Source organism: Peromyscus leucopus, chromosome 10 (genome assembly GCF_004664715.2).
Source record: "Peromyscus leucopus breed LL Stock chromosome 10, UCI_PerLeu_2.1, whole genome shotgun sequence".
Lineage (NCBI taxonomy): Eukaryota > Metazoa > Chordata > Mammalia > Rodentia > Cricetidae > Peromyscus > Peromyscus leucopus.
Window position 1 is genome coordinate 5,238,867 of NC_051071.1, and position 10,105 is coordinate 5,248,971.

At 41.4% G+C, this 10,105-nt stretch overlaps 1 long non-coding RNA gene across 1 annotated transcript; it reads right to left on the reverse strand.

Moving 5' to 3' along the window:
* Positions 1–7,224: 7,224 nt before the first annotated feature.
* On the reverse strand, positions 7,225–8,870 carry LOC119088680. Its single transcript, XR_005092374.1, has 2 exons — positions 8,503–8,870; positions 7,225–7,705 (listed from the first exon to the last, which is right to left on the reverse strand). It is a non-coding gene; the product is annotated as an uncharacterized LOC119088680 (long non-coding RNA).
* Positions 8,871–10,105: the final 1,235 nt, after the last annotated feature.

Here is a 10,105-nt window from a genome sequence, read left to right on the forward strand (position 1 = left end):
ATAAATAAAGCTGCATTGGCCTATGGCAAGGCAGCTTAGAGGTAGGTGGGAAATCTAAGTAGATATACGGAGAGAAGAAAGTAGAACAGGGGAGATGCCAGCTACCGCCATGGGAGGAGCAGCAAGATGCCAGGAGGCTGGTAATGCCATGGCCATGTGGCAACTTATAGATTAATAGAAATGGGTTAAGTTATAAGAGCTAGCTAGCAAGACGCTTGAGCCATAGACCATGCAATTGGTAGTTAATATAAGCCTCTGTGTGTTTACTTGGGACTAAGCAACTTTGGGACATGAGTGAGAGAGATTTGTTCTGACTGCGGGCTGGGTGAGACACAGGAAAACGTCAGCTACAGGCATGGGCCACCATCGCCTGGCAAAATACCCGAATGTATGAACAGGAAAACAGATTCACCTCTGTTTCCATAGAACTGTGGTCCTGTAATCTTGGTGTTCTTCATCTTAGTAGGACCCAAGAACCTGCCTGTCCGTGCACAAGAATGTCTGGAGCCTCTCTGCAGAGGAATGTGGCCAGAGCACCTTGTATGTAGTTGCAATAACTGGTAGGGAAATTATCTCATGTGTACTTAGCTATGTTATCGTCTCCTCGGCTAGAACATGGGTTTCTGGATTGGAAGAGACACAGTCTATGAACAGTTTTACATGTCTGGAACCCAGGCCATTGTGGGCTCAATGAGTATTCAAGGATGTAGGGCAGGAAGGGAAAGAAGGTGGAACTAACATTTGTGTGTGTGTGTGTGTGTGTGTGTGTGTGTGTGTGTGTGTGTGTGCTTGTTCTATTCTTATGTATCTAGAAACACAAGTCAAGTTTATTTGTTGAAATGCAAGTCACACATATGTCCTTTTGGATTAACTGTTAGGTGATTTGATAACATGTCTTCAATACAAACAGTTTTCATCTTGGACTAATAGCATGTCAGAACCCACTCTTTTATAGTATTTTATCACAGTCTGGAGGAAAACATGCCAAAAACCTTCAAGCACGTGCTAAGGGGATGGAAAAATAAGGAATCAAAGTCAAAAGTTAACTTAGAAATCATCTAACCCAATACCTCATTTTCTAGAAAATAAAACAGGAAGCTTGGTCATGCTCATATGTGATAAAGATGAAAGCAGAATTGGCCAGGTTCCCCCAGTGAGGCAGGGCCACATGTCCCAACAAGATCACTGCTTTAGTAATTGGATTGATAGATCCTAACTGCAGTCTAGTGTTCAAAACCACCTCCTTCTTTCAGAGCCTGTGACCTGGCACCCATGAATTTAGTAGCGCTAGCAATGTACATATTTTTCACAGATGAGAGCTTGTAGATATTTTTCAAAAGGCTTGAAGAAGCAAAATAATTTTTTTTTTTTGATTTGCTGAAAAGCAGAAATTCCTAAAAGCACAGGACTAGAGAAACAGAAAAAAGATGCAATTTCTGCCTGTCCACTGCTACAGCTTTCTGCTCATATCTGACTCCGGCCAGTGTTGCCGCTTTCTTATATTAGTTGTATAACTGCCTATGTCAACTGCAGAAAAAGCTGTTTCTCCATCTGAATGTGTTTAAAATGCAGTGTTTAAAGAACAGAAACACTCTGCTTCAGCTAAGCAAACACTGTCAACCAATGTCTACTGTCTTCACCAATTCTGTTGCTAAATATTTCCTAAATCTGTGATATTCAGAAGTTCTTGAGGTACAGTCTCTCTTCTAAAGCACTAATCTTGAATAAGTAGGCAACAATGACCCTGTACACACATGTTCCTAAGAGGCCAGAAAGATATGTGTTATATCGAAGGGGTTCCTTATGATAATCTCTAAGTGATTTTCCAGCACCGTTTATAGGAAAGAGTTCTCTAGGATTAAGCCCCAAGCCATACGTTGCCTGTAGTTCTAGTGAGAATTTGGAGTGTAAACATTCTCACTGATCTCCCCCTAGTCAGGCCAGGCAGATTAGGAGACAGTGAGAGACGCGGAAAGGGATGAGACAGGGGTCAATGGGGTTGATGCTTCCCTTCTCTGACTGTAGCAAGGGTCTGGCAAGGGCAGTGTGGTTGCGTTTTGATGGGCTTGCTTCTGCTCCTGAATGCCTCACTCTAGTTAGGAGAGAAAAAGAACCAAGGAAAATTACAGTGAAAAACGATCTTCTTGTTGTTCTCTTTATGAAGAATGTGGGGGGTGGAGATATAAAAGTCATTCTTTTGCTCCCGTCACGAACACCCTGAACTAATGTGTCAAGGTGACAGCAAAGCAGGACCACGGTGGTGTTTAGTTAGGACTAAAGTACGTGTTCCCCCATAATTCATATGGTGAAGATTCACCCCTAACGTCTTAAAAGGGAGTGGAGCCTCTAGAAGATGATTAGATTTAAATTTGGTCATGTGATGGGATGAATGTCCTATAAGGAGAAACGAGAGAACCCCTCCCTGTACCATGTGAGGACAACAGCAGGATGGACATCTGCCAACTAGGAGCAGAACCCTCCCCAGGAAGAGAATCTTCCAGCAGTTCAGCCTCCAGAACACTGAAGAGTAAATGTCTACTGACGTCACCCAGGCTACAGCACCTCATCCCAGCAGCACAGCTGAGAGGACCCTGCAGATCAGCCACCCAAGTACTCCTGGGCACATCCCACCCTCTACACGTTTCTCTGCAGTTGTAGATAAAGCAGCAATAAGCCAGATGAGGTTTGATTTTCACAGGATTTTGATTCTGTTGGGAGAAATCTGCCACAGACCATAAGCGAGCAAGCTATCAAGCAAACACTAGCGAAGGATGCTGTCTGAAGAGGGAGTATGTGAGTCCAGTAGCAAGGAAAGCAAGTGGAAGACAGTCTAGAGGGAGAACATCTCAAGCCTGGGAAGTAAGCTGTCAACATTGTACCTATGTAAGGTGTGAAACAGTTACTGCTGAGTTATGTCAGCAAAGAATGAAGTAAATGCAACATAGATTGACTATTAGTCTCTAGATATGGATGTGAGGGCTGGATAGCAAGACAATTCAGAAGAGTCGCTTCTGGATAACAGTAAGATAATGATGGCTTCAGAAGGACCACTCTTTATGCAAGACTCCCCATGCACTTCCCTGTACTGCCGCCCACTATCATGCAACATCCGTGTGACATCATGAAGTGAAGCACATCAGCAATTTAATGTGTTCATTTGTTGTTGTTGTTGTTGTTTGTTTTTCAAGACAGGATTTCTCTGTGTAGCTTTGGAGCCTGTCCTGGAACAACTCTCTCTGTAAACCAGGTTGGCTTTGAACTCACAGAAGATCCTTCTGCCTCTGCTGGGATTAAAGGTGTGTGCCACCACTGCTCAGCTTAATGTGTTCATTTTTAAAATTAACATCTCACATTAGTGTAACTTTGTTATAATTAATGTGCCAATGCTGACACAGCATTAACCCAAGACCACATTTGATTCAGATTTCTTTTCTTTCAGGGTCCCATCCAGGATACCACATTGCCTGCAGTCATATTTCCTTAGGTTTCTTGTGGCTACATGAGTTCATAAAACTTACCCGTTTTTGCTAACCTTTACAATTTGGAGATTATTGAACCAGTGGGGTTAGGACTTTTGTAGCACATTTGTTTTTTTTTTTTTTTTTTTTTTTTTTTTTTTTTTTTTTTGTTTTTTTGTAGCACATCCTTTGGTTGGAATTTCTATGCTTTCTAAATCATAACTAAACTTCAGATGTGGGTTCATGGGAGTCTACAGAAGTGTGACTCTTATCATATACATCTCACACTCATCATATATGCTAACAACATAATCTATCATTATTGGTGTTACATTGGCAGAGGGTCCAAGTCATTACATTCATCATTTTCTCTTGTCCATGACCTTCTACATCAAGTCTCACTTATTCATTCCTAGCTCCATTCCTCTTCACAGTATCCCCTTCAGGATCCCCACTACACTGTAAAGGCTGTCTTTTGAAAAATAAAGCTATAACCATATCCTCTATCTAGCTAAATAGCCCCATTTGGGAACAGAACCATTGTCTTAGTTGGAAGGGAAGGCTGGAGCTTTATTATATTGCTATTGGATCTTTTTCTCAATCTTAATATAAGCTTTTTTCTAGTGTCTTCTCCTGCCCTTAACTCTGAGCATGTTGTAGCACTCCCCATTCACATCCCTCACTCATTCCACCATGAGTCAGTGGTTACCAAGCTTTTCCTTCATTGTCTTCCTAAGAACAAGAATGCAAAGACTAAGAAAGATCTTCCTTTGTGCTCTTAACAAGTATGGTGTAGTTGGAGTGATAAGTGCAGGATTGTGAGGTAGGCATGAAGCATTAGCTCAAGCCTACACAAGTTGCAGAGAAGTTAAAACCAAGGACTCATTGTGGCCTCAGCACTTAGGGGAGAACCGACAGAAAGTGTTATCTGAGCAAACACTTGAGGAAAGATAAAAGGCTGCTGAGCAGCAGAGGACACAGCACACAGAGAATTAGGCACAGTTACAAGCGAGTTAGTGTAGAGAATTTAAAAAGATTTTATTTTTAATTGTGTTTATGTGTGTGTATCTGTGTGTGGGTGCATGCACATGAGAAGTATGGAAGTGGGATGAGTCTCCTGGATCTGGAGTCACAGGGAGCTGTGAGCTATGTGATGTAGGGTCTGGGGACTGAACTCAGGTTCTCTTCACTATTGAGACATCTTTCCAGCTCATGGAAATTTGTTGCTTTGTTTCATTTACATTTATAAAAATTAAACCTAGAACCTTCCACATGCTAGGAAATACCATTGAACTACAACCCCAGCCAGTATGGAAGATTTTCAACAGAGGTTTAAGAGCCATGCTGTGACAACAGGAAGAAAGCTTGAACTTTGACCCAAAGAACAGTTGTTCTCAGCCTGAGAGACTTGAACTCAATTCAGTGAGTTCCAACTCTGATTGTTCTAAAATGAAACAGAAATGTTTATCTATCTATCTATCTATCTATCTATCTATCTATCTATCTATCTATTTTAATTTATCGAGACAAGGCTTCTCTGTGTAATCCTGGCTGTTCAGGAACTCAATCTGTAGACCAGGCTGGCCTTGAACTCAGAGATCTGCCTGCCTCTACCTCCTGAGTGCTAGGATTAAAGGTGTGCACCACCATCACCCAGCTCAGAAATGTTTTGTGGACATTGTGTGTGGTGGTATTCTAATTGTACTGAAATGTGATTTTGATTGTATGTTAATAAATAAAGTTCTCTGGGGGTCAGAGCTATTAGAGCCATAGCAAGATTGTGGCAGTGGTGGCACACACCTTTAATCCCATAGATCTCTGTGTGTTCAGGGATACAGCCAGCATTGGAGACATATGCCTTTAAGACCTAGGGGGCTGTCATTCAGACAGTGACGAGGCAGTCACGTGTTTGGGTTTACAACCAATGAGAAGGCAGAACAAAAGACTATGAAATGACTTACACACAGAAAATAGGTCTCTTTCGGAAAGCTAGGAGCTCGCAGGAGGAAGGGTAAGATTTTAGCTCTGAGCTCTGACCTCTCGGCTTTCTCTTTTACATTGGTTCTGTGTTTCGCACACATAAGTGTATGTGCCTGGATTTGCAATGTAAACTTGTACAACACACTGCTACATGGTGGTGCTGCAGGGTCAGGTAGCAGGGATGCATTTCAAAACGGTGCTTTTCGCACTTCCCAACGATAATAACGCAGGGTCCTTCTTAAAACATAAATTCCCTGATCTCACCCAAGACTCAAGAAATCAGAATTTCTCAGGAAAGCCTGGCCTTTGGCATTTGTGATGAGTACTGAGGACATGTCTGAGGGGAGCTTTAGAGCCCAGTTCTCTGACAGCAAGAGAGAAAATAGGGAGCCAGAAGCTAGAGGTGGGAAGAACAGACTGCATGTTGCTGCTGCTCTCTCTTGACAAGGCTTGAGCCAAGGCCAGAGCAGCAGGGCCTTGAGGACTTGGCTCTTGGACATTTCTGTGGCCATTGGGAATGTGAGAGAAGGAACAGGTTTTGAGGAGAGAAAATGAGATCAGTTTTTGACATGCTCAATTTGAGACACGATCCATAATGCAGAGGAACATCTGGGTGCATTCTGGAACACAGGTCGTGGCCAGAGCAGAATTTCTGAATCCTTCTCAGTAAGTTTGACCATGAAAATGAGAGTCCCCAGCAACATGGGCCCAATCTGACAAGTAGGAGCATGAGGTGCTGCCTCTCACCCATCTTGTGCTTCGTCCTTTTCTTTTGTGAGAGGCCCTTCCTCTAATCTCTTTCCCCAACACATCTTGTCAAAGAACAACCCCCAGCCGCACCATCCCAGACATATTAATCTCAGCATGGAGCCACAGCCCATCTTCATCTTTTCCTGTATCACATCTCCTGGTATGGCTCCTAACACTTAGCACAGAGTAGACATTCAGTAGATGTTTGTGACACTGGTGAATATTTAAGGAGAATTTACCAATTTGTACTTACTAGTGTAAATGAATCTATACAAACAATATCTAATGACTTGTTACAAATTATTGCTGGTATTTCTTGACATAGTACTCTGGCTTTGTCTTCCTGTTTTTTAATCAAGATTGTAATAGTTTATTTTAGTAATAGCTGCTCAAAGCTATCTTTACCATGCCTCTGGATACCTGTAAAGAATATAACTATATGCAGTGGGTGATATAAAAAGGCGATAGGCTGGATGTGGTGGCGAGTGTCTGTGATCTCAATACTTGGGAAGCAGAGGCAGAGGCAGAAAGATTGCTCTAAGTTTGAAGCCAGTCTATTCTACATAGCAAGTTCCAGGCCATCCAGTGCTACAGAATAAGACTTTGCTGAAAAATGCAAAAGTAGTAAGAAAAGAAAAAATATTATAGTATAATCAATCTTTTTCTAAGTATTTTGGACCAAATTAACCCATGAATTTGTAGGCTGGGATCAGTGTATACTTTGTACAATACAAATGTCAGCATTTAATTTAAGAATGTACATGACAATTATCAACCTAACACGACAGTGGGGAAAAAGAAGTGACAACCTCTGTGCGCGCCATCACAGACACAACACATCACCACACACACAAAAAAAAAAAAAAAAAAAAAAAAAAACACGGCTACTCCACGGCTTTTTTTTTTTTTTACTTTCTCGTCTTTAGTTCTATTCTTGTCCCTGGTCTAACTCACAGTGCTGTTGCTTGATCTATATGTACATTTTTTTTTATCTCTTGTACTAATAGTTACTTAGGGACTCAGTCCACACAAGGCAGGCAGCAAAAAATGGTAGCATTTATTCACCAGTTTCCAGCTGAGTAGTAAACTGCTTATCCATCATCCTCTGAACATGACTATTATTTTTAGTACTATGAGCTCACAGATTTAAACATATTTGGTGTGTTCCATTCTACCATTGTACTAATAGTCAAATGATCACATCTTTGGCCTCTGTAAGGTGGTCCTGGAGTCCTTTGAAATGCCCTAGCATCTCTGATAGCTTCCTCACCAAGCCTGATAGGCACTCCTGGTTCCTTTTCTCCATTTGCTGCTTCAGACCGTGAATTACCACTTCATTGAGTAGTGTGGCTCCTTTTGATGGAAGATGTCATTTCCAAACTTTGACCTGGAGTGGAAGGCTACTCACCGTTCTGTGTTGGCCAGATATTGACTTTGAAGTTGTGGGTTTCTCATTTGTGGCTAACATCAGAGGCTCCTGGGACAGATGTCCATGTCTGAAGCATTTCTTTTACCACCTATTAAGTACATGACACTGAGTCTGTTTATTGACTTATCTGTACTACAGTTTCCATTATCTGTGAAATGTGAATACTTGTTGCTGAATCTGCAGGATTCTGGTGAGGCTTAAATAAAGTAACACGAAGAACTTAGAACAGGGCCTGTCACTTAGCTCTGTGTGAGACAGTGATCACTGTTCTCACTGTAGCCTCTTCCAGCCTCGTCACTGTGCTTGCTCATACTGTGGGTCATCTGACACACAGCAAAGAATGCATTTTATTCATACCCAGTGACACAGTGGTTTATTTTAATAAAGCTATTCTAGAGTTCTATCTACAGCATCTATCCTAATAACATGTTGCTCTACAATGACTCAACACACACCCATATTAGAGCATTTCCTGTGAAGGGATCCAAGCTTTAAAAAAACTGGAAGTATTTAGAATGTCACAAGTACCAGGATATTTCCTGCCTTTTATACTTGTCTGGAAAGGGGTAAATTGACAGGAACTGGGCAGGGACTGAACCAACCGAGAAGTTAGGGTTCCCATTGAGCTAGAGTCTTTGCCAAGCCACATCTGTTTTTTCTTCCCTGGTTACAAACACACAGAGAGCTTCAAGAGTGCCCTGCTCCAAGCCATCCAGCTTCCTCTCTATTCAGACAGGCAGGACTGCAGACGTCCCTGACCCCACAAACCCCACCACCAGTCCTGTCTGGAAATCTTTGATGTTATGAAATCTGGAGCCTTTGCCATTCAATTCTTTCTGCAAGTTTTAGGACTTAAAAGGTGTCCAAGCGGCTGCCACAGAGTACCTCAGAGTGACGGCAGTGAGAGGAATCTATCAGCCCAGTTGGTGCGTGCTCATGTGATCCATCAGGTCTCAAGAAAGCCCCAAGGCACTTCTCTAAACCCGGGGCTCTGCGGGCCTCTGTAACAGAGGCATTTGTTGGCAATTGCACGTTCTTGCCTCACTGACATATAATTGTGCTGTCATTGCATCAGCCACGCCAAGTTGTCTGCAGTTTGCTGGCTAGAAACTCCCAGAAGCACAGAGGCCTCTTAGTTCCTAAACAGAACACGGCTTGCTTCGTCTTTCTCTGTCTTTTTTCTTTACTTTTCCCCTCTGGACATCACTCAGTGTAACTATTTGTCAGTAAGATTGCTTGGCATTTAAAGCACTTTAAAATGTAATTGTAATCTAAATATTTGTAACAGAAGAAATGAATGGATATTCATAATGGGTACTGTTCAGTTACTAAAAATAACAAAGTAGACTTCGGGCATTGACAAACTTGTTTTTTACAGAAAAAAAATGTCTAAACATTATGCAGAGTAATAATTGTCATGCATGCTAGACTGTTTGGAGAGTTGTGACAGCAGACAACCTATGGGGCTATAGGAGTAAGCGATCTTCAGAGAGAAGCTGTCATAGGCCACTTTCCTATGGGTTTCTAGGGCCTCTAAACTTCTTCTGAATGTGGATTACTCTTTCAGTCAAAATTTTTTTGGAAATCATTACTGTTATAACTTGTTCAGAACACAGATTACTTATTGTAATAACAATTTTAAAGAGTTTTTTATGGTTGCTTTTTGGGCAACTTGTGTAATATTATAATCTTCTGAAAAAATAGATTTGCTACCTTGTATGTCCCAGGTGATGTTCTTAGTATGGAGCACTAGCTCAACAACAATGAAAAGAATAAACTCAGTTTCTGTTCCCATCTTATGTTATGAACCAGTGCTGAGAACGTTCTGGAGCACATTAACAATTTACTACAGGATTATGTTGCAAGAATAAGTTATATGCAAATTAATTAGACTTCTATTCAAATTTTTATTGCTAAGGTAATTTTTTTTTTTTGAGACAGGGTTTCACTGTGTAGCGCTGGCTATCCTGGAACTCATCTTTAGACCAGACTGGCCTTGAACTCACAGAGATCCACCTGCCTCTGGATTTTTTCATTTGATAAGAGATAAATGTTTGAAAAGATTATATATTTCACCCCCATATTCAAATTCAAATTTCACAAGTCACTCACTGTAGGAATTTTTCTCATATGCCTCAATATCTCTAAAGTAAAAATGAACACAAATGAAGCCTTGTTTCCTACTGGTATTCCAGTTTTAGAGGTGACATCTGAGTTCTAAAGTCATAAAAACATCCTCTATTCTTATTCTGACTTACAAAGCTAACAAGCCAGAATTTTAAAATCATTAATATCCAATCCAAATCATACGTGCAGTTTCATGAGACAGGTGAAGATGTGAGAGAAAGGTGGGGAAGACCAACATCATACAGAGTGAAAAGCAGCTGAGTGTGACCACGTAGACCTGAGCTTCTCCAAGCATATCACACCCACTGTTCTTCAGGCTTGAAGTCAGCAGACCTTTGCCCTTTGCTGGGGGCCAGATAGA